The sequence below is a fragment of the Perognathus longimembris genome, chromosome 25 (genome assembly GCF_023159225.1).
Source record: "Perognathus longimembris pacificus isolate PPM17 chromosome 25, ASM2315922v1, whole genome shotgun sequence".
Lineage (NCBI taxonomy): Eukaryota > Metazoa > Chordata > Mammalia > Rodentia > Heteromyidae > Perognathus > Perognathus longimembris.
This window is the reverse complement of record NC_063185.1, coordinates 14,248,476-14,272,819: the sequence shown is the minus strand read 5'-3', so window position 1 is coordinate 14,272,819 and position 24,344 is coordinate 14,248,476. Positions and strand designations below refer to the sequence as shown.

The window sequence follows — 24,344 nt, the reverse complement described above, 5'->3', positions numbered from 1 at the left end:
GGGCGATCCGGGGCTCTCCGAGGCGATCCAGAGAACTCCGAGGAGTGCCAGGACCCGGGGCTCCGGGGGTGACGTCCGCCCGGGGGTGTGTGTGTGGGGGGGGAGATCGCACTCACCTGGCTGCCTCCCCGAAGCTGGACCTCGATCACGCCCGCGTCGCCGCGCCCAGATAGCTCGGGGCGAAGGGCCTCGGGCCTCGGGGAGCCCTCCCCTCCGCCCGCACCCCGCCGGGCCCCCCAGCCTCCGGGGGTAGGTGTCTGCCTTTATTATGTTCTGTCCAATGGGCGCCGAGCTCCTCCATGTCCGCACAGGTGACAGCCGCCAGCCACCGGTGCCCGCAAAGGGAGTGAGGTGAGAGGGGGAGGGGAAATTAACCGCCACCCCCAATTCCTGGAATTAAAGGCGCAGGCCGCATCTGCCTCGGTTCAGTTCTCCCGTTGCTAGGTGGGTGTGTTCCCCCAGGCATGAGATTTGGTGAGGCGTGGGGGTATTGGCTCCTTAATATTTAACTACCAGAAGAGAATGGCATTATGGTTATTTCGCTTTATTTATTAATTTATTATTTTTCTTGAAAGACTACCAATCTCTCTTCAGTTGTCATACAGGGAAACAGCCTCAGGCAATTTACAGCAAAAACAAAAACAAAACACAATTTGCTATGTGTATACAGAAATAGCTGTTTAGGAAAGTGTTTAAAAGCAATTTTCTCATGATGGAATTATTCTTTCTTTCTCTACTTCTTTATTTATTTATAGGGTCTCATTGTGTAGTACAGGATGGCATTGAACTCTGACCTTTTTGCTTTGCAGGCCTCTTGAATGCTTGGATTATAGGTAAGTACTATCATATCTGGCTGAATACAGTCATTTTTGCACATGGAATTTTGGTAAGAAACCCAGGGGGAAATAAAGAAGGGGGAAATAATGACCTGAAATTGCCATTAACACGTTGAGGTATATTCATTGTGTGTGTGTGTGTTGGGGGGAAGGGTTATACTTTAAAGCAAGAAAACAAAATAGAAATCATTTTGCAGTGCTGGATATAGAGTTCAGGATCTCACCATGCTAAGCAGGCACTCTACCACTTGAGCCAGGCACGTAGCCCTGCTTTTCGCTGCTTATTTTGAAGATGGTGTCTAACTTTTCTGGCCTCAAATCATCATCCTCTAGGTCTCAGCCTCCTGAGCAGCTAGAATCACAGGCATGCATGAGCCACAGGCACCTGGCTCCATGCCATGTTTTTAAAACTTCACTGAATCCACACATGTTTGTTGAACACCTAGTTTGAGCCAGGACTTATTTTTAGAGGCTGTGACACATGGTAGCAGAGATAGGGAAACCAGACCAAGTGGAGCTCATTTATCTGGGAGGAGCAGAAGTAATACAGTGAATCTGAAAACTGTATAATATGCCATGTAAATTATATACATAGCCTACAGTGTAAACACTGTGGAAAACTAGCATGGTGAAGCAGAAGGGGGACAGCTTCTAATCTGGAACTAGAAGTCAGGGTAGGAACTCAGTGACAAGGTAGCAATGTAAGAAGGACTTGAGAGCAGGAATCAATGTAGATGAGAAAAAAGCTTTCTCAGTGGAGGGTGCTGGCAGGGCAAAAGTGAAGTCAAGTGTCTTTTTGTTTTTTGTGGCCAGGGCATGCTCCCTTAGCCTCTTCCCTAGAGACTGATGCTGTATCACTTGAACCACACCTCCAGGTCTTTGCTGTTTCGTTGGGGATAAGTCTCACTGACTTTCCTGCCTGGGCTTGGCTTTGAACCACAATCCTCAGATCTTAACCTCCTGAGTAGCTAGGATTACAGTATGCTACCAGCCTCTGGCTGCCTCCATCTTTTAAGCAATCAACATCTGAGTGATGCCAGTGTTTACAGCTCTCATTTGTAGCCGAATATCACCCCTCCTTTAGACCCACCCCAGCCCCACCAGGGATGAAGTATCTAGTATGTTTGCTGTTCAGGGTGTGTGCTAGTGGCGCAGGAGATAATATTGGAAAAGAAATGGGGTGGGGACTCCCTTACATGCTAACTTGAACTTTGTCTTGTTTGTTGCTGAGTGCTATCGAAAGTTTGCTTTCTCTTTCTTTTTCTTTTCTTTTCTTTTTTTTTTTTTTTTTTGCCAGTCCTGGGCCTTGGACTTGGCCTGAGCACTGTCCCTGGGTTCTTTTTGCTCAAGGCTAGCACTCTGTAACTTGAGCCACAGCACCACTTCTGGCCATTTTCTATATATGTGGTACTTGGGAATCGAACCCAGGGCTTCATGTATAGGAGGCAAGCACTCTTGCCACTAGGCCATATTCCCAGCCCCTTCTCTTTCTTTTTTTATGTGTTGTATTTCTTTTTTTGTGTGTGTTGTATTTCTTTTTTTTTTTTTTGGCCAGTTCTGAGGCTTGAACTCAGGGCCTGAGCACTGTCCCTGGCTTCTTCTTGCTCAAGGCTAGCACTCTGCTACTTGAGCCACAGCGCCACGTCTGGCCATTTTCTGTATATGTGGTGCTGGGGAATTGAACCCAGGGCCTCATGTATATGAGGCAAGCACTCTTGCCACTAGGCCATATCCCCAGCCCCCTCTTTCTTTTTTTAAACAAGTGGCTTCAGTTATTTTCTGATTAGAAAATTAGTCATGCTGTTTTCCCAACTTGGAATAGTTTTCAAAATATCAACAGTTGCTATAGGCAATTCGCAATAGCCAAAATATGGAAACAACCCAGATGCCCCTCCACAGATGAATGGATCCAAAAAATATGGTACCTATACACAATGGAATACTACATAGCGATTAGGAATGGTGAAATATTGTTATTCGCAGGGAAATGGTCAGAACTTGAACAAATAATGTTGAGCGAGACAAGCCTAGAACACAGAAAACAAAGGGGCATGATCTCCCTGATATATGACTGTTAAGAAGGGGTGACGGAGAGACAGTAGAGGCCAGGTCTGTGAAACCAAAAACTGCTTGTCAAATGGTATTTCCCACAGGATTGGGGCAGCGACCCAACAGTATGTAACTAAAACCAAACAACTACTCAACATATAAAGGTAAAAATTGACCTCTCAGTGGAATACAATAGCTCAAAAGCTATGTATGTACGTTCATATAAGACTATTGTTGACATATTGTCTAATATTGACATTACATTTAAAGCCCTAGGCGAATTTTCTTGGGTGCAGGCCACGTGGCTACTGTATATGTTCTTGGTACATTGTGTATTGTATATATGTCTACCTGACCTAGGGAAGGGAAAGAAAAACAGTGTGGGGCTGAGGCTATGGCCTAGTGGCAAGAGTGCTTGCCTCATATACCTGAGGCCCTGGGTTCAATTCCCCAGCACCAGATATACAGAAAACGGCCAGAAGTGGCGCTGTGGCTCAAGTGGCAGAGTGCTAGCCTTGAGCAAAAAGAAGCCAGGGACAGTGCCCAGGCCCTGAGTCCAAGCCCCAGGACTGGCCAAAAAAAAAAAAAAAGAAAGAAAAACAGGGTGTAAGATATCACAAGAGGGCTGGGAATATGGCCTAGTGGCAAGAGTGCTTGCCTCCTACACATGAAGCTCTCGGTTTGATTCCCCAGCACCACATATATGGAAAACGGCCAGAAGGGGTGCTGTGGCTCGAGTGGCAGAGTGCTAGCCTTGAGCGGGAAGAAGCCAGGGATGGTGCTCAGGCCCTGAGTTCAAGGCCCAGGACTGGCCAAAAAAAAAAAAAAAAAAAAAAGATATCACAAGAAATGTACACACTGCCCTACTATGTAACTGTACCCTTTTTGCACAACACCTTGTCAAAAAAATTGTGTTTAATCAATAAATAAATTAAAAAAAAAAAGAGTTGGTGTAGGGGCTGGGAATGTGGCTTAGTGGTAGAGGGCTTGCCTACCATACATGAAACCCTGGGTTTGATTCCTCAGTACCACATAAACAGGAAAAGGCAGAATTGGTGCCGTGGCTCAAGTGGCAGAGCGTTAGGAACAGTGACAGGCCCTCAGTTCAAGCCCTAGAACTGGCAAAATAAATAAATAAATAAAGAGTCTATTAGAGAGCTACTCCTTTATCATTTGAAAAAATTATTATATATTAACTGAACAAATGTTACTAATTGAGCCAAGTGAGAGGTTTGTTGTGGTATTTCCATATATACATATAATCTATATATATATATAGATAGATAGATAGATTATATTTACACTCTGTGACTATTTTTTTTCCTGGTACTGGGGCTTGAATTCAGCATTTGGATGCTGTCCCCTAGCTTTTTTTCTTAAGAGTAGCACTCTTCCCCTGGAGTTTTTTGGTGGTTAGTTATTCTCTCTCTCTCTCTCTCTCTCTCTCTCTCTCTCTCTCTCACACACACACACACACACACACACACACACACACACATACACACAGTTTTTCTTCTTTTTTTGGTACTAGTCCCAGGGCTTGAACTCAGGACTTGGGCACTGTTGTGAAGCTTTTTTTTCCCTTCCAGTTCTGGAACTTAAACTCTGAACTTCGGCGTTTCTTTTACTCAAGATTAGCACTGGGGCTGGGAATGTGGCCTAGTGGCAATTGTGCTTGCCTCGTCTACATGAGGCCCTGGGTTTGATTCCTCAGCACCACATATACAGAAAATGGCCAGAGGTGGTGCTGTGGCTCAAGTGGCAGAGTGCTAGCCTTGAGCAAAAAGAAGCCAGGGACAGTGCTCAGGCCTTGAGTTCACGGCCTAGGACTGGCCAAAAAAAAAAAAAGATTAGCACTCTACCACTTGAGCCACAGTGCCACTTCTGGCTTTTTCTGTGTAGTTTGTTGGCAATAAGAGTCTCGTCGACTTTCCTGCCTGGGCTGGCTTTGAACCACGATCCTCAAATCTATGCCTTCTGAGTATCTAGGATTACAGGCACAATGCGTAGCTGTCCTGGAGCTTTTTTACTCAAGGTTAACACTCTACCACTTGAGCCACAGCTCTACCTCTGGCTTTTGGGTAGTTAACTGGGGATAAGAGTCTCATGAACTTTCCTGCCCTGGCTTTGAACTATGATCCTAGGTTCTCAGTCTCCTAAGTAGTTAGGATTATAGGCAGGAGCCAGAGACATCAGGAATGCTTTCTATTTTAAAATCACAGTCCCTTCGTTGTGCTTTTTATTTCAATGGCTACTTTTAATATTTTATTGGGCTGTCTTGGGGCACATGGCTAAAACTTTTGAAAAAAATCTTTTCCGTGTTCTCATAATGGAGATTCTCCAAGGGGAAGAGGGAGCCTCCGCTTAGCCGTACCCCCAGCCCATCACTGACTTGATGTGGTTTGAACTCAGTTTGACATTGCTCACCGAGAACAGACGGGCTTACCCGTGGATTGAACAGGAATTGCTGGGAGAAGCAAAGCTTATTGACAGTGCTTCGGCGGCCTCCAGGCTCTGAGCTAAACAAAGAAAGTTGAACCAGGGTCACAATGAGCCCTGACTAGATCTGCTCATCTGTCTATCTTCTTTGTTCACTTACCCATGCAAAAGTGGGCTCACCAATTATTTAAAATCAGTGTCCTGAATGTCTAATAAAACTCCTAAGAACCTAGCTTTAAACCTTTGAACTGGTACATCCGGAACATCCTCAGCTTAAAGTATTTTAAGCGATCAGTTTCTAGTTTGAGCAAACCCCAGGGCGTGAATTCCAATGACACCCCATTTCCCCCCCCCCCCCCCCCGGCTGCTTTTTCATTTTGATGCCAGCAAGGTCAGTGAATCAATTCTCCCAGTGACCCAGCAGTTTGCTCAAAGCATTAGGAAAATCAGATATAAATGTGTATTTATAGCAAGGGGAAAATTCCATAACGAGAGAATAGAGAAGGTATGGTATGTGTTTATAACCCAGGACCTTAAATTTGGAGGTCAAGATGAAAAACCCTTGGCCTTGATAAGTTTATTTTGTCATTATTTGTCTTGTGCCAGTACTAGTGCTTGAACTCAGGACCTGGGCACTGTCTCTGAGCTTATTTGCTCAAGGCTAGCACTGTACCACTTGAGCAGCAGCGCCTCTTCTGGTTTTGGTGGTTAATTAGAGATAAGAGTCTAACAGACTTTTCTCCCCCAGTTGGCTTTGAACCAAGATCCTCAGCCCTTAGCCTTCTGAGTAGCTTGAATTATAGGCATGAACCACTGGCAAGTATTTTCCCTTATTAGTCCTTAAAATCAAATTATTAATAAGTATAAAATACAAACAGTATAATCCTATACATCATAAACTATTCTATTTCCTACTTCAACGTGCACTATCTCTAAGCATGGTGCCTCGGTCCCCCTGAGAGCATAGTAGGTGCTTTATGTTTGACTGTCTTTTTTGTTTGGTTTTGGTTTTTTGCCAGTCCTGGAGCTTGAACTCAGGGCCTGGCTTCTTTTTGCTCAAGGCTCGCATTCTGCTACTTGAGCCACAGCGCCACTTCCGGCTTTTTCTATATACGTGATGCTGAGGAATCGAACCCAGGGCTTCATGTGTACGAGGCGAACACTTTACCACTAGGCCCTTGACTGTCTTATTGTGTGTCATGGTAGTGCTGATGAGCCCTTTCTTCTGCGCTTAGACCACCACAGTCTGCCCCTTCCTCCCTCTCCTGACTCCCCAGTGCATCATGGGTAGAGGAGTCTCAGTCCCTGAGAGGCCTGGGCTCCAGGGACCTGAGGGGGATGGGTGCTCCCCCGTGGCCACAAAGGGACTTTGCCCAGATCGCAAGCTTCTGTAGTCAAGACTTCCTTCCGGAACAAATCATGTTTTGTTCTTGCTTACCCGCCTAGGGGGAGCAAGAGGCAAGGCCTCTTCTTTCTCAAGCTTGCTGGCCCAGTCCTCTCTGAGGTCAAAGGGACTCTCTTTCTAAACCTTAGTGACCAGTGGCATATCCTGCGCCAGTGCTGTCAACTCCGCGTTTTCTCTCCGGGATTCATTTCTCGGCCTTGCTTTCTCTGAGTTGTTCAGTTGAGTGCTTGGTTGCTAGGTAGGCAACAAGCAGGCCTGGTCCCCTGAGACTTGGAAAGCTATACCCTGGCAGGGTGAATCTCAAACAAGCAATCCTTGTCTTTCGCCATCCTTTTGTAGTTAAGGGGTTTGGGTTGGTTTTATTGTAATCTGTGAGTTTTGTTTGGTAGTGGTACTGGGGCTTGATCTCAGGGTCTGGCATGGTTCCTTAGCTTTTTTTTTTTTTTTTTTAAATGCTCAAGGCTGGCGCTCTACCAACTTGAGCCACAGTTCCACTTCTGCCTTTTTTGCTGGTTGGTTAGATATAAGAGTCTCATGGATTTTTCTTCCTGGGCTGGCTTTGAATCTTCATCTTCAGATCTTAGTCTTCTGAGTAGCTAGTTTTACAGGTGCAAGACACTGTGGATTTGGCTAATATGTGAGTTTCAATGAGAAGATCCTTCCCAGGCTTTTACTCATCCAGAGATATTTTGGGGCTCATAGTTTCCTTCACAGTGGGTCTATAAATTTGAGTCGGGACAAATCTTGTTAGCTTTTTGAAGTGCTCTTTAGCCAAGTCCTTACGTGTGATGTGGGGTCCATACCTGGCAGGACCCTAGATTTTCAATTCATATGAATCCAGAGTTAGCAACATTCATCCTTGATACTGACTTGCCCTGCCTTTGATGGAAAAATAGGCAGTGGTGTTTCAAGTGGTTTGCTGGCTTGCTGCTTAGAGATTGTCAAGCTAAGTGTAAATAGTGATGGGTTTCATCAACAGCTCTGCATGTCATAATTTGTGACATTGAACAATGAGCAAGAAATAGAAAGATGAACTTTATTTCTGGGGCTTGGAGATAAAGTCACTAATAATCTGAAACACTAATGAAATAAAGACAGGTGGATCTGTGTGTAGTTAACTGTGCCTGGAGGAAGAAGTTGTGTCATCAGTTGGGGAATAGCTATAGCTATTTGATAAACATTGAGAATGATGAAATAGCAACCATTTTTCACCTAACAGTGGCTGTCATCACTTTGTGTGTGTTTGTGTGTCAGTGCTAGGATTTGAACTCAAGGCTTGGCACCCTTGCTTGGCTTTTTCACTCAAGATTAGTGTTCTACCATTTGGGTGGTGCCTTCCCTTCTGGCTTTGTGCCTCTTGGAGCTTAAACTCAGGGCCTGAGCACTGCCCCAGAGCTTCTTTGCTCAAGGCTAGTGCTTTACCTCTTGAGCCACAGCTCTACTTCTGGATTTTTGGAGATAATTGGAGATAAGAGCCTTTCCTGCCCAGGCTGGCTTCGAATTTCAATCCTTAGATCTCAGCCTCCTCAGTTGCTAGGCAAGAGCCACCAGTGAAGCCCAGTTTCTTCTGGCTTTTTGCTAGCTAATTGAAGAAGAAATCTTGAGGATTTGTCTGTCCAGGCTGGTTCTGCATAGTGATTCTAAGATCTCAGTCTCCTGAGAAGCTAGAGTTACAGGTGGGAGATCTATACACCTGACTGTCATTCCAAGTGCAAAGAACCAGGGATGTGTTACAATAGTTAGGAACAGCTTGAGTCTCACAATTCCAGAGCTAGATACAGTGGAGATGAATGCATTCCTAGCTCTGTGTGTGTGTGTAAGTGTAAGCAAGTGATAGTGCTAGGGCTTGAACTCAGGGTCTGGGTGCTGTCCCTAAACTTCTTGCACTCAAGACTGGCACTCTTATGGCAGCTCCACTTCTGGCTTTTGCTGGCCCATTGAAGGTAATAGTCTCATGGAATTTCCTACCTATGCTGGCTTTGAACTGCAATCTTCAGATCTCAGTCTCCTGAGTAGCCAGGCATTAGCCACTGGCATGCCTCCAGAACATTTTCTGAATGGAAATTGCCCATTACCTTCTTATAGGTTGGTTGAATGGCTGTGAACATAGTGTGAGTAGCAGCACAAAAAAAATCCACACTAGCTTCACAGGATTTCAATTCTAGACAGAACGGCCAGAGCCAAGAAAAGCAAAAGACAGATAGTATTGGGACTGTGTTCCCCGTGCAGTCTCAGAAGCACAAACTCGCCAAGTGGCCACTGGGAACTCACTCCTGTAATCCTAGCTACTCAGGAGGCTGGGATGGAGAATCGCCATTCAGAGCCAGGCTAGGCAGGAAACTCTGTGAGACTCACTCATATCTCCAACGAAGCACCAAAAAAATCTCCAGTGAAGGAGCACTACTCTTGAGCAAAAAAAGCTCGAAGACAGCACGCGGGTTCTGAGTTCAAGCCCCAGGACCAGGACAAACTTTTGAGACATTGAGTGGAAAGAGGCTGGGGACGGCGGGGGGGGGGGGGGGGGAGATGGAGGACAGGCTGTGCTTCATTCTTTATGCATGCTGCTGTTTCTCACGTCTTCCTTTTTCAATCTTTGCTCTTCAATCATAGAATTTCCTGGGCAAAAGAATCCTTTTCTTTTTTTCTTCCGAACTGGAAAATTTTTGGTAAAATGTCACAATGTGCTAGTGTCCCCAGAGCTTAACATAGTGGGCCTTAGAAACTTTCCTGGAGCTAGACAATAAGACCACACAGTCTGTACAAACCTTCTGTGTGACTCTGGTGGCGAGGACAGAGACAGTCGTGTTCATGTTGCTCACGAGGGGTTGGTTGGGCTTTTCTTTCCGTTGCTTCTTGGTGGTCAGTTTTCACTACACTGTTCCCACTGTTCTAAATTTTAAAAATATTGTCTATGGTGTCAGGTGCTCATGGTTCACACCTGTAATACTAGCTACTCAGGAGGCTGAGATCTGAGGATCCTGCTTAGAAGCCAGTCAGGGCAAGAAAGTCAGTGAGAATCTTATTTCCAATTAACCAGCAAATAGGCTGAAGTGGGAGAAGTGCTAGCCTTGAGCCAGAAAGCTAAGAGACAGCACCAAGGCCCTGAGTTCAAGCCCCAGGACCAGTGCAAAACAAAACAAAGAGTTCACAAGACTTCATCTTAAGCAGTACTTGAACATTGTAGGATATGCTTGTCTCCCTCCCAGCAAAGAAAAGCATAAATAGGATTGCAGTCCAGGCTAGCTTGTGCATAAAGCCAGACTCTATCTTGCAAATAACCAATGCAAAAAGAAATTGACAGAGTGGTTCAAGTAGTGGAATGCCTTAACAAGCAAGGCTCCTGCATTTTCCCCCCTTCGGTTGTGAGGCTTGAACTCAGGGCCTGGGCCCTGTCCCTGAACTCTTTGGCTCAAGGCTAGCACTCTACCACATTGAGCCACAGCTCTGCTTCCAGTTTTCTGGTGTTTAATTGTAGGCAAGAGTCTCATGGACTTCCCTGCCAAGGCTGGCTTCAAACCATGATCCTCAGTTCTCAGTCTCCTCAGCTGGGATGATAGGCGTGAAGCCACCAGAGCCCAGCTAGGCCATCCCCACCCCAAAATAGTTCATTAGACTTCTGGTCCCTGTCTCCTCCATTTGTGACATTGTCACTTTCCCAACCCTCCTCCCCCACCCCACACTGCCTCCACGGCTCCTCCCAGAATCATCAACAACAAAGCATTCTAGGGCATCTCCAGCAAGCTCATCCTTAGCAAACTGGAATAAGCATCTACCCATGATTCCTTTAAGAGGTCCTATGTTCTAGAAACAATCGGCTGGTAGGGAGAAGAGCACAGACCCTAGGCAGACCTTGTGGCAGGAGATGCTGAGCTGGACAGTCACCTGGGAACCAGCTGGGTGCTCCAGAGGAGAGCACCCTGATTGGGACAATCTGAAGTTCTGAGAAGACATGCCATTTGAGCTGTGTAATGACCAGACACTCTGCAGGCCGTGGAAGCTTGTGGGGTGTGTGTGTGTATGTGTATGTGTGTGTGTGAGAGAGAGGACAGAGGTGAAGAGGGTGTGTTGGTGACTGCAGAAACAGGTTGGAGAGGGTGGTTGGTGCCAGACTATTCAGGGTGTCACACACCCTTGATGACTCAAACTGGACTTAGGCAAACTGCCTGGCCTTCCCCCAGGGTTTTCTAGCACATTTTATGAGATCATATGAGATCATCACTCACCGGGTGGCTAGAGACTTGAGTATCTTCCCTCCGCTCCTCTTACCAATCTCCCGGCTCCCAGGCTAACTTCCTTGTATGTGTGTGGAGTGTATGCGTGTGTGTACGTGTGTGTGTGTATGAGTTGGTCCCAGGGCTTGAACGCTGGGCCTGTGCACTGTCTCTGAGTTTTTGTGCTTAATGCTAGTGCTCTACCACTTAAGCTACAGTTTCATTTCTGGCTTTTGGGTAGTTGATTGGAAATAAAAGAGTCTCTCAGATTTGTCTGCTCAGGCTGATTTTGAACTGCCATCCTCAGACCTCAGCCTCCTGAGTAGCTGGGATTACAGGCATGAGCTACCAGTGCGTGGCGCCTGGCCTAACATACTCCTGCTATGTCTTCTTACTTAAAGCTAGAGTGGTTCTTTTAGAAAACAGATCTAATCCTGTTAGCTGGATGCCGGTGTAAAACTTGATGAATTCACTGAAATGGGTTCACAGTCAAAGCATTGCACGATTCAGGGTTCCCGGATCAGAGATAGTGCTCCCCACTGGACCTGTGTATCTTCATGTATATCTCCATGTCCCCAAATGTCATACTGATTATCTTGATTTACTGACTACACGTCATCATCCTAAGATATCTTTGAACAGTGATCTTCGGATCTCAGCCTCCTGCATAGCCGGGATTATTTACAGATATGAGCCACTGGTACCTAGACTGTCCACTGTTTTTCTTCTGTTCTGTCTTATGAATCCCTCAAGCTATCAAACATATTATCTATTCTATTGTTGATTCTGTCCCCACCCCCGCCCCCACCCCCTGGAGGTTCTTGGGATGGTGTCGTTTTGCTGCTGTCCTGGTTTGCTACACAGTGCCCAGTTCTTGTCCTGGGACTTCTCTTAATTGCTTTCTCTGTTAGAGGCATTCATTTTGGAATGCTGAATTTCTTTCCCCCCCCTTTTTTTTTTTTTTTAAAGGATGCTGTTGGTTGTGGTACATTCAAGGCCCCTTTAGGGTATCAGCTTTACCCTTTGGGGTTATTTTATTTTTGTCAGTCATGGGACTTGAACTCAGGGCCTGGGTGCTGTCCCTGAGTTCTTTTTGCTCAAGGCTGGTGCTCTACCACTTTGAGCCACAGTTTTGGGGTGATTCATTGGAGGTAAGAGTCTCACAGACTTTCCAGCCCTGGCTGGCTTTGAACCGTGATGCTCAGGTCTCAGTCTCTTGAGTAGGATTATAGGTGTGAGCCACCAGCACCGGGTTTTTTTTGTGTTCTGAGATTTCAATGGGCCTGAACAGCCGTGTCGAAATGTGACTGGATGAAAGGCTATGACCTAATTACTGCTGATAGACTGGGTGGAGAAACCCAGCAGGGCCAGTCCATTCAGATTCCTCAGCTTTCCATTCCATCCTAGGGCCCAACCCCCCCCCCCCCCCCCCCGCCCCCGTGTGAGATGGGAATCTTCTTCAGATGAGATAGATCAGAGACTCTCTCTCTCTCTCTTTTTTATTTCCTTTTGCTGATATTGGGGTTTGAACACTGGATCCCTCCCTGGCTTGCTTGGTGCTCTACCATTTGATCCATGCCTTCAGCACAGTGTTTAGAGATAAGATTCTCGCAGACTTTTTAGTCCCAGTTGGCTTTGAACCGTGATCCTCAGATCTTGGGTCTCCTGAGTAGTATTTTAGACATGAGCCACCATTGCCTGGCGCCTCTCTCTCTCTCTCTCTCTCTCTCTCTCTCTCTCTCTCTCTCTCTCTTCTCATCTCAATTTAAGAGAGTTTCTTAGGATCTCCTGTATTTCACCTTGTAGTTCTGAAATGCTAGGCATGGACTTTTTTCTTTTTATCGATCATCAAGCTTGAACTCAAGGCCTGGGTGTTGTCTCAACTTTTTCCTTTCTGCTCAAGGCCGGTGCTCTACCACTTCGAGCCACAGTACTACTTCCGGTTTTCTAGTGGTTCATTGGCGATAGAGTCTCACGGACTTTCTTGCCCTGGCTGGCTTTGAGCCATCCTCAGATCTCAGCCTCCTGAGTAGCTAGGATGACAGGCGTGCGGGTATGGACCTTTTAAAATCCACCCCGCTCCCCACTTGGTTGGGGAAATGGGTAGTTGGAAATGGTCCGTCTACATATGGTCAGTCCTCTGTTTCCTTTTAGGTCCTCCCTCCTTCTGATGCCTGCCGTCCATGGTCCCTGTGGTTCTGGTGCCTCAGAGGGGCAGTGACGGGGCAGGGGGATGCAGCCCCTTCTGTGAGGATTCTGGGCTTCTCTCACTTTCCTTCATCCTTCTATGTTCTGTCTTCTAGAAATCTATTGAAAACCATTATTGATAAATCTCTCTCTTTTTTTGTAGTGTAGCAGGAAGGAATATATGATAAATTCTTTTCCTAGGAGTTATTATAGGGAGTTCCTGGAGAAAGAGGAGATAAACAAGAACAGAGAGGGGGCCTGGGAATGTGGCTTAGTGGTAGAGTGCTTGCCTAGCATGCATGAAGCCCTGGGTTCGATTCCTCAGTACCACCTACACAGAGAAAGTGGCAGAGTGCTAGCCTTGAGCAAAAGAAGCTCAGGGACAGCACCCAGGCCTTGAGTTCAAACCCCAGGAGTGGCAAAAAAGAAAAGAAAAAAAAAAAGAAGAACAGAGAGGGCCTGGCCCTAGCCATGTCAGCTCTCTGCCTCTGCCCCTAACCTGCTCCTTCCTCTCCTTTCTCCCCTGCCTGCCCTGGGCCTGGCTGACTTCTACTCCTCTTCTGCCCGCCTGTGTTTTCTCTAGTAGTGGGGCTTGAACTCAGGGCCTTGCACTCTTGCTTGACTTTTGCACTCAAGCTAACGCTCTACCACTTGAGCCAGTGCTTCCATTTTTTATTTTTATTTTTTGCTGGATAACTAGGGTTGGCTTTGAACTGCAGTCCTCAGATCTGAGCTTCCTGATTGGCTAGGATTACAGGCGTGAGCCACCAGCACCTGCCTCACAGTTAGTTGGTCTTTTAGTTCCCAACTGTGGATGGGATGGATTTCGCTGTAAAAAAGAAAAGGTCAAGGCATCTTCCGAGTGTGGCATGATGGAAGAGAGGAGACTGATTAGTACCTGGGCAGCTGGGATGAGGAATGGGGCGGGGTGTGTGTGTGTGTGTGTGTGTGTGTGTGTGTGTGTGTGTGTGTGTCAGAAAATATAGGCAAGATCCTGCCTCAGTGCCTCAGGCAGCAAGATTACAGCTTTTTTTTTTTTTCCTCTTGCTGCTGCTCTGGGCAGCTGAGCATGGTGGGAAAGCAGATGGTTTTGTGTGTGTGTGTGCCCGTGTAGTGTCATCCTCTCCGTGGGGGCCTGGAAGAACCATGTAGCTCCCCCAGGCATTGGCTGCATTCCTGGATAGTGTTTTTGGGCTCCTCTTCTGTGTTAGCTGCAGAGCAAATTAGGATTGAAGCCTCAGTCCAAATGCCACGCTCAGGGAGGCCAGCTCCTTCCCCCGCTGTCGCTCCACTCCTCCTGGGGTGCTTGGCAGGGCCTCCTGTGCGAAGACACTTTCTGATTGGTGTTTGTTGGGGTCCCTCCAGGCCATCCCAAACAAGATGTGTGGTCTTCACAGGACAGAGCGCGGCATGGAAGGCAAGAGGCAGGTGTCTGCCAACAGGCCTTCAGTAGCACGGGCCAGCCAAGGGAACAGAGGAAGGGAGGCCAATGGAAAACTAAAGAAACATCCCAGGAGACAACCTGGGTGCCAGTGATCCAAGGTTCACTGTTCAAAGCCAACCCAGGCAGGAAAGTCCATGAGGCTCTTATCTCCAATGAACCACTCAAAAACCAGAAGTGGCGCTGTGGCTCAAGTAGTAGAGTGCTAGCCTTGAGCACAAAGGGGCTCAAGGATAGTGCCCAGGTCCTGAGTTCAAACCCCACAATTGATTAAAAAAAAAAAAAGACTTGTCCAACTTGATCTGTATATTAATATTGTTGTTGTTGTTGCTATTTTATCTTTTGTCTGTTGTGGGGCTTGAAAAAAGAGCTCAGACACAATGCCTTGAGCTCCTGCACCAGGAGTAGGGTGTATGTGTGCACACGCGCACACGCGCACACACACATACACACAAAGTCTAAGACTTCTGTCATAATTTCTCAGAAAAACAAGCCCTTCCCTTTACCCTCTTACCTGCACATTTGTTGCCTGACTTAGAGCCGGAAGACCAATAAGTGAGCCTCCCTCCCAATAGGCACTCTCCTTTTTTTCCTAACAGGATTCTGTGGTTCTTGTTTCGTTTTTCAGATGGAAACATGCCCAGCCCGAGGGGCTGAATCATTCTAGTTTGTCATGTACAGAATCATCTTGATGCAATGTAGCCTTCAACTTCCCCAGCAGACAGGCTGTCTGGAGGTCACAAACAGAAAGATGCTTCACGTCAATGGAGGCCATTGACGACTCACAGTCAGGATTACGGGGGAAAGGCATGGGTCCAGCCAGCCTAGTCAGGATGAGGTATAAGCAGGGTAAAAGGAGCACACTCTCCGAATGCTGTGTGCTCTGTTCACATGCTGCCCCCCCCCCCCCACTTTCAGGACCCCACAGATAATATGGCTTGTCAGCACCAGAGTTGAAACTAGACAAAGGAGCCTGGAGCTTACGCATGCTCTGTTGGTAAAACACAGGGCATATATATCTGGCTGTAGCAAATGCACATCATTAAACCACCAAGCAGCCTGGGGTAGTGGGGAGTGGCCACCTGTAAAAGAATAAGGGGATAACTGTCTATCAAGAGCTAGCATGATCTTTTACCTTATGGTTGTGGTTTCTTTCTATCCACAAGTAAGGCTTGTTGGGCGTTGTATCCTTTTAATCGACTTAACACCCATATGTTTCATTTATTCTATGTCTAGCATGTCTCGCAAGTTACAAACTTACTTTAACACATCTTAGACTTTTTTGCCTGCTGTTTCTTTTTGTTTTCTTGCCTTCTATAGCAGACCTACATATTCTTGCTAAGACAGTTGATCACATTGTATGGGCCTGGGCCTACCTTCAGCAATCCCTAGGCTGGAGGGCCCTGTTCTGGTCAGTGAGCCTCTTGGAGAGTTTCTGGAGAGGCTGGAAAGCAACAGTGCCACGGAGAAGCCCTCTGACACTGATCCTCTCTTTCTGTGTCTTTAGCCTCCGAAATGCTGGCTGCCACTTGCTATGATTAGGAGCTTTTTTATAAAACTTAAAAAAAAATTTGTATGTTTATGTAGTACTGAGAAATCAAACCCAGGGATTCCCGCATGCTAGGCAAGCTCACAACTAAGCCACATTCCCAACCCTAGAACTGGACCTCTGTCCCCAGTTTTCTGTGCTGGAAGCTTGCGCATCCCTCTGGCGAGTTGTGGTGGTAGGGTCTTTAAGAGGTAGGACCACCTGGTACTAGGGGCTCACACTTATAACCCTAGCTACTTAGGAGGCTGAGATCTGAGGATTGCGGTTCAGAGCCAAGCCTGCCAGGAAAATCTGAGACTCTTATTTTCAATTAACTACCTAAAAGCTGGAAGTACAGCTGTGGTTCAAGTGGTAGAGCAATAGGCCTGAGTGAAAAAGCCAAGGGACAGCACCTACGCCCTGAGTTCTAACCCCAGTCAGTACTGGCCCACACAAAAAATCAAGTATTTTGTTATACAGCACGAAAAGGACTAAGATGACTCTTAGTTGACCAAGGGAGTCAGTGCTGCTGGTGTGTAGACATAACGTTTTTAACATGGGCACTATGCTTTGTTTTCTAATCGCTTCATTTATGAGTCCAGATTTGGGAATATCAAATGAGGGTGGGGGTGAAAGCAAGTCCTCAGATAATTTAGTACTAACACAGATACTAGAGTAAGAACGAACATTTATTGAAAAGCTCGTTCTGTGACAGACAGGATTCTAAGTACTCTGCATGGACCTCACTATAATCCTATAAGGTGGTAGTCATTATTACCCTCATGTTGCACATTTGGAAACTGAGGCACGGAATGCAAGGTTATAACTTACCAGGGGGGCACTTGGCTGACATATAGTGGCCTTGGAATGAGAATCCGGATGCCTTGAGTTCAGAGAGCACACACTTAGTAGTTGGGGATTTAGTTCACTGGAAGGCCACCTGTCTGGTACAAGGCCCTGAGTTTAGTCCTCAACTGCCAAAAAAAAAAAAAGCTAAAAAGACCAAAAGAACCCAAGGCAACTAGCACACACTTAGTTACCTGTCAACCTGTGACAAAGCAAGCGCCGTGACTTGAAACAACACACATTTTTTTTAATCTCACAGTTTTGAAGATCAGCAACCCAGCAGTCTTGTTAGCCTAGAATGGAAGCCTTTGCAGGGTTCTACTCTTAGGAGTTACATTGTAGAACCCATTTTCTTGCCTTTTTGTAGAGCTAGAAGCGGGCTGATTTTCCTTGGCTTGTGGCTGCATCCCTCTTAGGTCTATTTCTATCATCGGTCATCTGTTTCTATCTACAGTTCTCAGGGACCACGATACGGACATTTGAGGAGGGCATTTTTCTCACTACCATGCCCTAGTGCCTGTGGGATCCTAAAACCTATATACCAAAGAATAAAGCTGTCTCCCCCCCCCCCCGCCTTATCCACTTCTGTGAAAGCTTGGCCTTGTTACACTGCGCTCACAAGCTCCCATGCACCAAGGGGGTGAGCAACACTTGTAAACCAGGAATAGGAACTAAACAGATGAGTGATGGAACCATGGATCCCTTTTCATCAGTGTATCCTGGGCTGGCTTCAAACCACGATCCTCAGATCTCAGCCTCCTGAGCAGCTAGGACTATAAGCTGGCTTAGATAAGATTCTTGGTTAGATCCTTAGTTTTTTTTTTTTCTAGTTCTCTTCCCTAACCAGCTGGTCTTATCCTATCTGTCTGTCGGTCTGACATCTGTCTCTTGCTTATTTCCTATTATTCCTACTCCTACTTCAACTTAGAGTTATTTCTGCTGATTCTCTTGAACTTTCTCCCAATCTTCCTGGCCACTCTCTTGGTGTCGGACAAAACTCTCAACTCCCATCACTCAGTGGTGTCTCTGTTCTCTCCAGCAGCATTTTCCAGACTTCTTTTTGTCTCTCTGAATAAATTCCCCCCAGAGATGTGGTTTTGCAGACTTATTTTTAGCTGCCTGATATATGAAGCACATGGGAATAGAGCTATTTGGGGAAGGGGTAGAGCCCCACATGAGGAGGGGCCCTGTCCCTCCAGCCCTCATCCCCTACCCATCAGCCCTCAGGGCCCTGTTAGAAAGCTATGGCTCTGCAGGGCTGTCTCATTTGGAGTCTCGCCTGAGTGATTTACTTCTCCTCAGTTGTCTCTTTTCCCAATGGCTTCTTTAGGGGTTTGGCCAGCATGAAGCATTCTTCTCTCTCCACGTCTCTCATGCTCTTCGAAGGTCACATTTTTCCCCCAAAGCAAAACATTTTAACTTTTTCCTCTCTGCTTAGCAGTCGTCACCCTGTGACTTCCTCTTACCTGCTCATAGCTGTATGGGTGAGGGCCTTCTGAAATGACCTAGCCAGTCAGCTGTGTATCACCTGGCCTTTCCAGGAAGTAAGAATCTGAAAGTCCTCCACTTCTGCTGATTGTGGCTTTTTGGTTGCTGCTAGGTTGTTGCCATACATAGAGTTGTTTTTAAAATGCATTCATTCTTTCTTTCATTATTTGTTTTTGTGCCAGTAAGGGGGCTTGACCTCAGGGCCTTGTACTTTTCGTTGTTTTTCCTCTGTTCAAGGCTGGTGCTCTACCATTTGAGCCACAGCTATGCTTCCAGCATTTTGCTGGTTAATTGGAGATAAAAAGAGTCTCATGGGGCTGGGAATGTGGCCTAGTGGTAGAGTGCTTGCCTCGTATACATGAAGCCCTGGGTTAGATTCCTCAACACCACATACATAGAAAAGACCAGAGTGGTGCTGTGGCTCAACTGGTAGAGTGCTAGCCTTGAGCAAAAAGAAGCCAGGGACAGTGGTCAGGCCCTGAGTTCAAGCCCCAAGATTGGCAAAAAAAGAAGAAGAATCTCATGGATTGGTCTTCCCAGGCCAGCTTTGAACCCTGATTTTCAGATCTCAGCCTCCTAAGTAGTTATGATTATAGGCATGAGCCACCAATGCTGAGTCTAAACAGAATTTTAAAGATATTTTTCAACAAGGAAAAGTTTGCTTGCCTGCTTGGGACAGTTTATACTTTTTGACACTTTTAGGACTTGTAACCTCACTGCTTAGGACCCGGTCAGTCTGCCCTTGTTTGGATTTTTTCAACAGCCGTTGACACAAGTCAGCCTTGGAAGCCAGAGATAGCAAATGCTGCTTTAAAAATGTGTATGGGGACTTCTAGATATAGATAATGGGTTACAAGTTCTTCCTCAATTCCTAACTAAATAAGAGGATGCATATAAAACCAGGGGGGAAGCTATTAGTAACCAGTACAATACCTGAAATTTGGCATCCAAAGGCATAGAAGATTCTGGAGTGTCTGAGAGTAGCTCAATACACCACCCCTCCTACCTGCCCCCAACATCCAGAAACTGACATATTCTATTCATCCCTCTGCCCTGCTCCTGCTTGCTTGCTTGCTTTTGCTGGTTCTGGGGCTTGAACTCAAGGCCTGGACACTGTCCCTGAGCCACTTTGTGCTCAAGTCTAGCTCTCTACTACTTGAGCCACAGCACCACTTCTGGCTTTTTCTGAGTAGTTCACTGGCAATAAGGGTATCACGGACTTTTCAGCCTGGGCTAGTTTTGAACCACGATCCTCAGATCTTAGTCTCCCAAGTAGCTAGGATTACAGGTATGAGCCACCAGGGCCTGGCAAAGAGAGACTTTTAAGGAATCCAAGTAGAAACGGATGTTGCATCTGACAGGCAAGATTCCAGCTGTCTTCAGACTTGTTTCCAGAAGAAGAAGATGCAGTCTACCTCATCCTGTGGGAAAGGAGGTGACATGCACTATTATACCTAGCTGAGATATGCTTCCCAAGTAGAGTAACTGGGCATTCTTTTCATAAGAATAAATATAGTGTTTTATTAACTACCACACTGTTAGAATACACTTTAAATGTACAATAAGGTAGCCTTTAAATTTGAGGTGGTTTTCAAGATAACAAATGAACAAAATTGTAACTGGGCATTCTTATACACATCTGAATCCTTTCTTAGAGCAACAGCTCAGTAATGAAATCCAGTCCATTCAGAGATAAATTGAAATGCAAATGGAAAAGGCTTGGTAAAAGGACAAGTAAACACTAAAAATTTTATACTTTTATTGTCATTAAGGTGTTGTACAGAGCGGTTACCATTTCATAAGTCAGATACTGAGTACGTTTCTTTATTTTTGAACAGTGTTATTCCTTCAACACTGTATTTTAATGCACATCTCAAATATATGCTAAGTAATCCCGGTAATATGTTTATACAGTAGACTGGTTATTGTAAACCTAGGGAGTGTAACCATAGTGAGAAAGTGTGATCTGAGGATGAGAAAAATGATGACAGGTAATCTTTCAAAGCAATGACACACACGCATATACATAATTAAAATATGTACTTTAAGAAAATGATTAATTGCCTAACAGTTTCCACCATTTCGTTTAACCTCAGAGGTATCTTTTAGGAAGTAATCTCATCTGTGGTCAAGATAAATTGTTTGCGGTTCAACGCTTCCTGGTATTTCACTTCAAGTTGTTTTAAATTTAAGTAAAATTAAACTTAATGCTTTTTTATTTAAGCAGTATCTGTATTGTCCACATTTTTTTTGTCAGTTATGGGGCTTGAACTTGGGGGCCTAGATGCTGTCCCTGAGCTCTTTTGCTCAAGGCTAATGCTCTACACCACTTTGAGCCACAGTGCCACTTCAGGTTTTCTAGTGGTTAATTAGAGATAAGAAGCTCACAAACTTTTCCTGCTTGGGGTAGTTTCAAACTTAAGTCCTCAGATCTCAGCCTCCTGAGTAGCCAGGATTACAGGCATGAACCACCAGCATTTAGCTGGTCCACGTGTATAATATATCTCTAGTATCTTCTTTTATCTAGAAATATTCATAGAAAGCTTTCTGGAATGATGTAAAAGTAATATTCATGATGATTATCTTTGAGTAATGACTTTGAGACCCTTTAAACTTTTCCTTATTTTTTAAGTCTTTTAAAGTAAACATATATCAGAAGTGGAGGTGTGATTTAAATGAAATAGTCATAGCCTTGGGTGAAAAAGCCAAGCAAGGGGCTGGGAATATGGCTCTGGGTTCGATTCCCCAGCACCACATGTATAGAAAACAGCCAGAAGTGGCGCTGTGGCTCAAGTGGCAGAGTGCTAGCCTTGAGTAAAAAGAAGCCAGGGACAGTGCTCAGGCCCTGAGTTCAAGGCCCAGGACTGGCGCAAAAAAAAAAAAAAAAGCCAAGCAAGAACAGAGGGCCTTGGGGCTGGGGATATAGCCTAGTGGCAAGAGTGCCTGCCTCGGATACACAAGGCCCTAGGTTCGATTCCCCAGCACCACATATACAGAAAACGGCCAGAAGCGGCGCTGTGGCTCAAGTGGCGGAGTGCTAGCCTTGAGCGGGAAGAAGCCAGGGACAGTGCTCAGGCCCTGAGTCCAAGCCCCAGGACTGGCCAAAAAAAAAAAAAAAAAAGGAGTGGGCAAGAGAAATTATTTGTAATTAATTTTGAGTGGTGATATATGACTGATTATTTTCTTGCTTGACATTTTATATTTTAAATATTAAAGTGTTTTCACAAATCTCACTGAAATAGGAAAAAAAAATTAGGCCTAGCCAGGTGCTGTTGGCTCATCTGTAATCCTAGCTACTCAAGAGGCTGAGAGGCAGAAAGTCTGTGAGACTAATATCTTCATTTTGGTCAAGGTTGATTCCCTACCACTTGAGCCTCCCTCCCTTCAGCTTGCTTTGAATTATGATCCTTAGATCTCAGCCTCCTGAGTAGCTAGGATTTATAAGGCTTTAACCACCAGCTCCTGCCTCTGAGGACATTTTACAGAAACTCTTTTTTCCTATGTGGATCTCAACATTCATCACAGTCACTTGACTGGGGACCAATCTTTTCTTGAAACATTTGGGAACTTTGGGCGTATAAAGAACAGTTGGAAATGGTGTCATAAGAAATAACACTTTGGCATGTGGGAAAATAGTTGTTATACTCACCTTTTGAGTCACCACAGATAATTCTCTCTCCCTCAGAGGTTCTGACCAGCAGTAAAAGCAGCAGCAGCATAAAAAGATTAATCATAGCCAGCACAGTGCAATCCTAGCTACACTGCAAGCTGAGATTCCTGCAGTCAGCCCAAACAGGAAAGTCTGTGAGACTCTTGTCTCCAATTAAACACACACATGCACACCACACAAAGCTAGCACCTGGGTCCTTGCCCCCCTCCCGCCAAAAAAAGTGAGGCAGGCTGTGTGGATGGGGGGGAGGGTGCCAGGAGTGGGAGGGCTAAGGAAGAGGATATATGAGTTAAACTATAGCCCAAGAAGTTTGTGGCATGGGCTGGGAATGTGGCTTAGTGGTAGAGTGCTTGACTAGTATGCATGAAGCCTTGGGTTTGATTCTTCAGCACCACATAAGCCGAAACAGCCAGAAGTGGCACTGTAGCTCAAGTAATAGAGTGCTTGAGCAAAAGAAGTTCAAGGACAGTGCCCACACCCTAAGTACAAGCCTCAGGGCTGGCAAAAATAAAGTTTGTGGGCATATATGAAAATAGAACAATGAAACATTGAAAGGGGGGGCAGGAGATGTGATCGAGGGGGTGTGGTTGATCAGGATACATTGTATGTATGTGTGGAAATGCTACAACAGAATCCCTGCTTGCACAACTGAAATATGTTAATAAACTAACTGAAAGTAGACTAGCCTCTGTGATTGTAGCCTGTACCTGTAATCCTGTTCAGGAGGTTGAGATCTGAGGATCTCCATTCAAAGCCAGCACTGGCAGGAAAGTCTTAAGACTCTTCTTTTCAATTAGCTACCAAAAAGGCTGGAAGTGGCCCTGTGGCTCAAGTGATAGAGCACCAGCCTTGAGAAAAAAAAAAAAGCTCAGGGATGGTCCCAGTCCCAGAGTTCAAGCCCCAAGACTAACCCCCAACCCCCCAAATAAGAACCAACCCAGAGTGGTAGAAGAACAAACCAGAAAGTTGGCAGGATACTGGGGGGGGGGGGGCGGGGAGGAGGGCGGGTTTGAGAGCTATGGTTTGCTGGAAAAGGAAAGCTAAGGCGGGACAGCAAAAGGGTAGCAGTCATGATGGCGTAGGGTGGGTGGAGAGGGATCAAGTCTAGATAGAGTCTTCAATCGGCACAGGTTTCCAAGAGGAAGGGAAGAGCTGTTTCTTGGGAAGATGTTGAGGTGTGGGTAGAGGGTGGACATACCTGGAATGAAGCTAGTGAAGGGACAGAGACTAGTTAAGGGACCTTGCTGTGAAACTGAAGGGAATGCAGAAAGATGAAGGAACACGGAAAGAAACGAAGAATTCCGGAGGATTTGGAGCTGCATTTGTATGTGTGTGTGTGTGTGTGCGCGCACACGCATGTACGTGCACACGTGCCAGTCTGGGACTTGAACTCAGAGCCTGGGAACTGTCTCCTGAGTTTTTGTACTGAAGGCTAAGCATTCTACCACTTGAGCCACACCTCCACTTTCGGTTTTTGGATGCCTCATTGGAGATGAGGACCTTGCACCTCAGTCCTCAACTCTCGGCCTCCTGAGCAGGTCGGATCACAGGCAGGAGCCACCGCTGCTGCCCAGCTTGGAGCTGCATGTTATTTGGACAGCCACTGAGGAATACCCAAGTCCCCGAGGCCTCCAGCTTGGGCATAGGTGTGAGTTTGGGATGGTGAAAACGTGCATGCACGAGGAACCAGGAACCTCTCTGCGCGCTGTGCCACGAACGCCCGGTCCGCGGAGCTTTTGGATGCAGGAATGCGCGTCCTGCACCTCGGTTGCGCAAGGACTCCTCGAAGCCGGTCCCTCGCCCAGGAAGGCCGCCGGGCCGGACGCACCAGGTCCCCGCGCGGGTTCCCGCCCAGGCTCGGGCGTGAGCATCAGGTGGGACCCAAGCAAGGCAGAGGACCGAAGAGGCCGAGCGGCTAACCCTGGATGCTCACTGGCAGCTCACCCACGCCCGGGTTGGGGTGGGTGGGGGGGGGGAGGGAGGGAGCGGGGGAGCCCCAGGAATTTGCAGGCTGGGGCGGGTTAGAGACAGCTTGGGGGTGGGGAGGGAAGAGCCCCCAGGGCGCGCACCTCGCTCCTCCCCCTCCCCACGCTCCCCCGCCCATTGCACGGGGCCTGGGCACCTCCCACCGCACCCCAGCTGGGATCCGGGCTCCGAGGAACAAGCATCAGACCACCGTCCACCACCCCCTGCCCCAGCCCAGCTCGTGGACTACAAGTCCCAGCAGCCCTCGCGGCCGGCGCC

The 24,344-nt window shown here is 46.5% G+C and overlaps 1 long non-coding RNA gene across 1 annotated transcript; it reads left to right on the top strand.

The window, feature by feature from the left end:
- Positions 1 to 753: 753 nt before the first annotated feature.
- Positions 754 to 16,003, top strand: LOC125341997. Its single transcript, XR_007209124.1, has 3 exons — positions 754 to 833; positions 15,197 to 15,328; positions 15,889 to 16,003. It is a non-coding gene; the product is annotated as an uncharacterized LOC125341997 (long non-coding RNA).
- Positions 16,004 to 24,344: the final 8,341 nt, after the last annotated feature.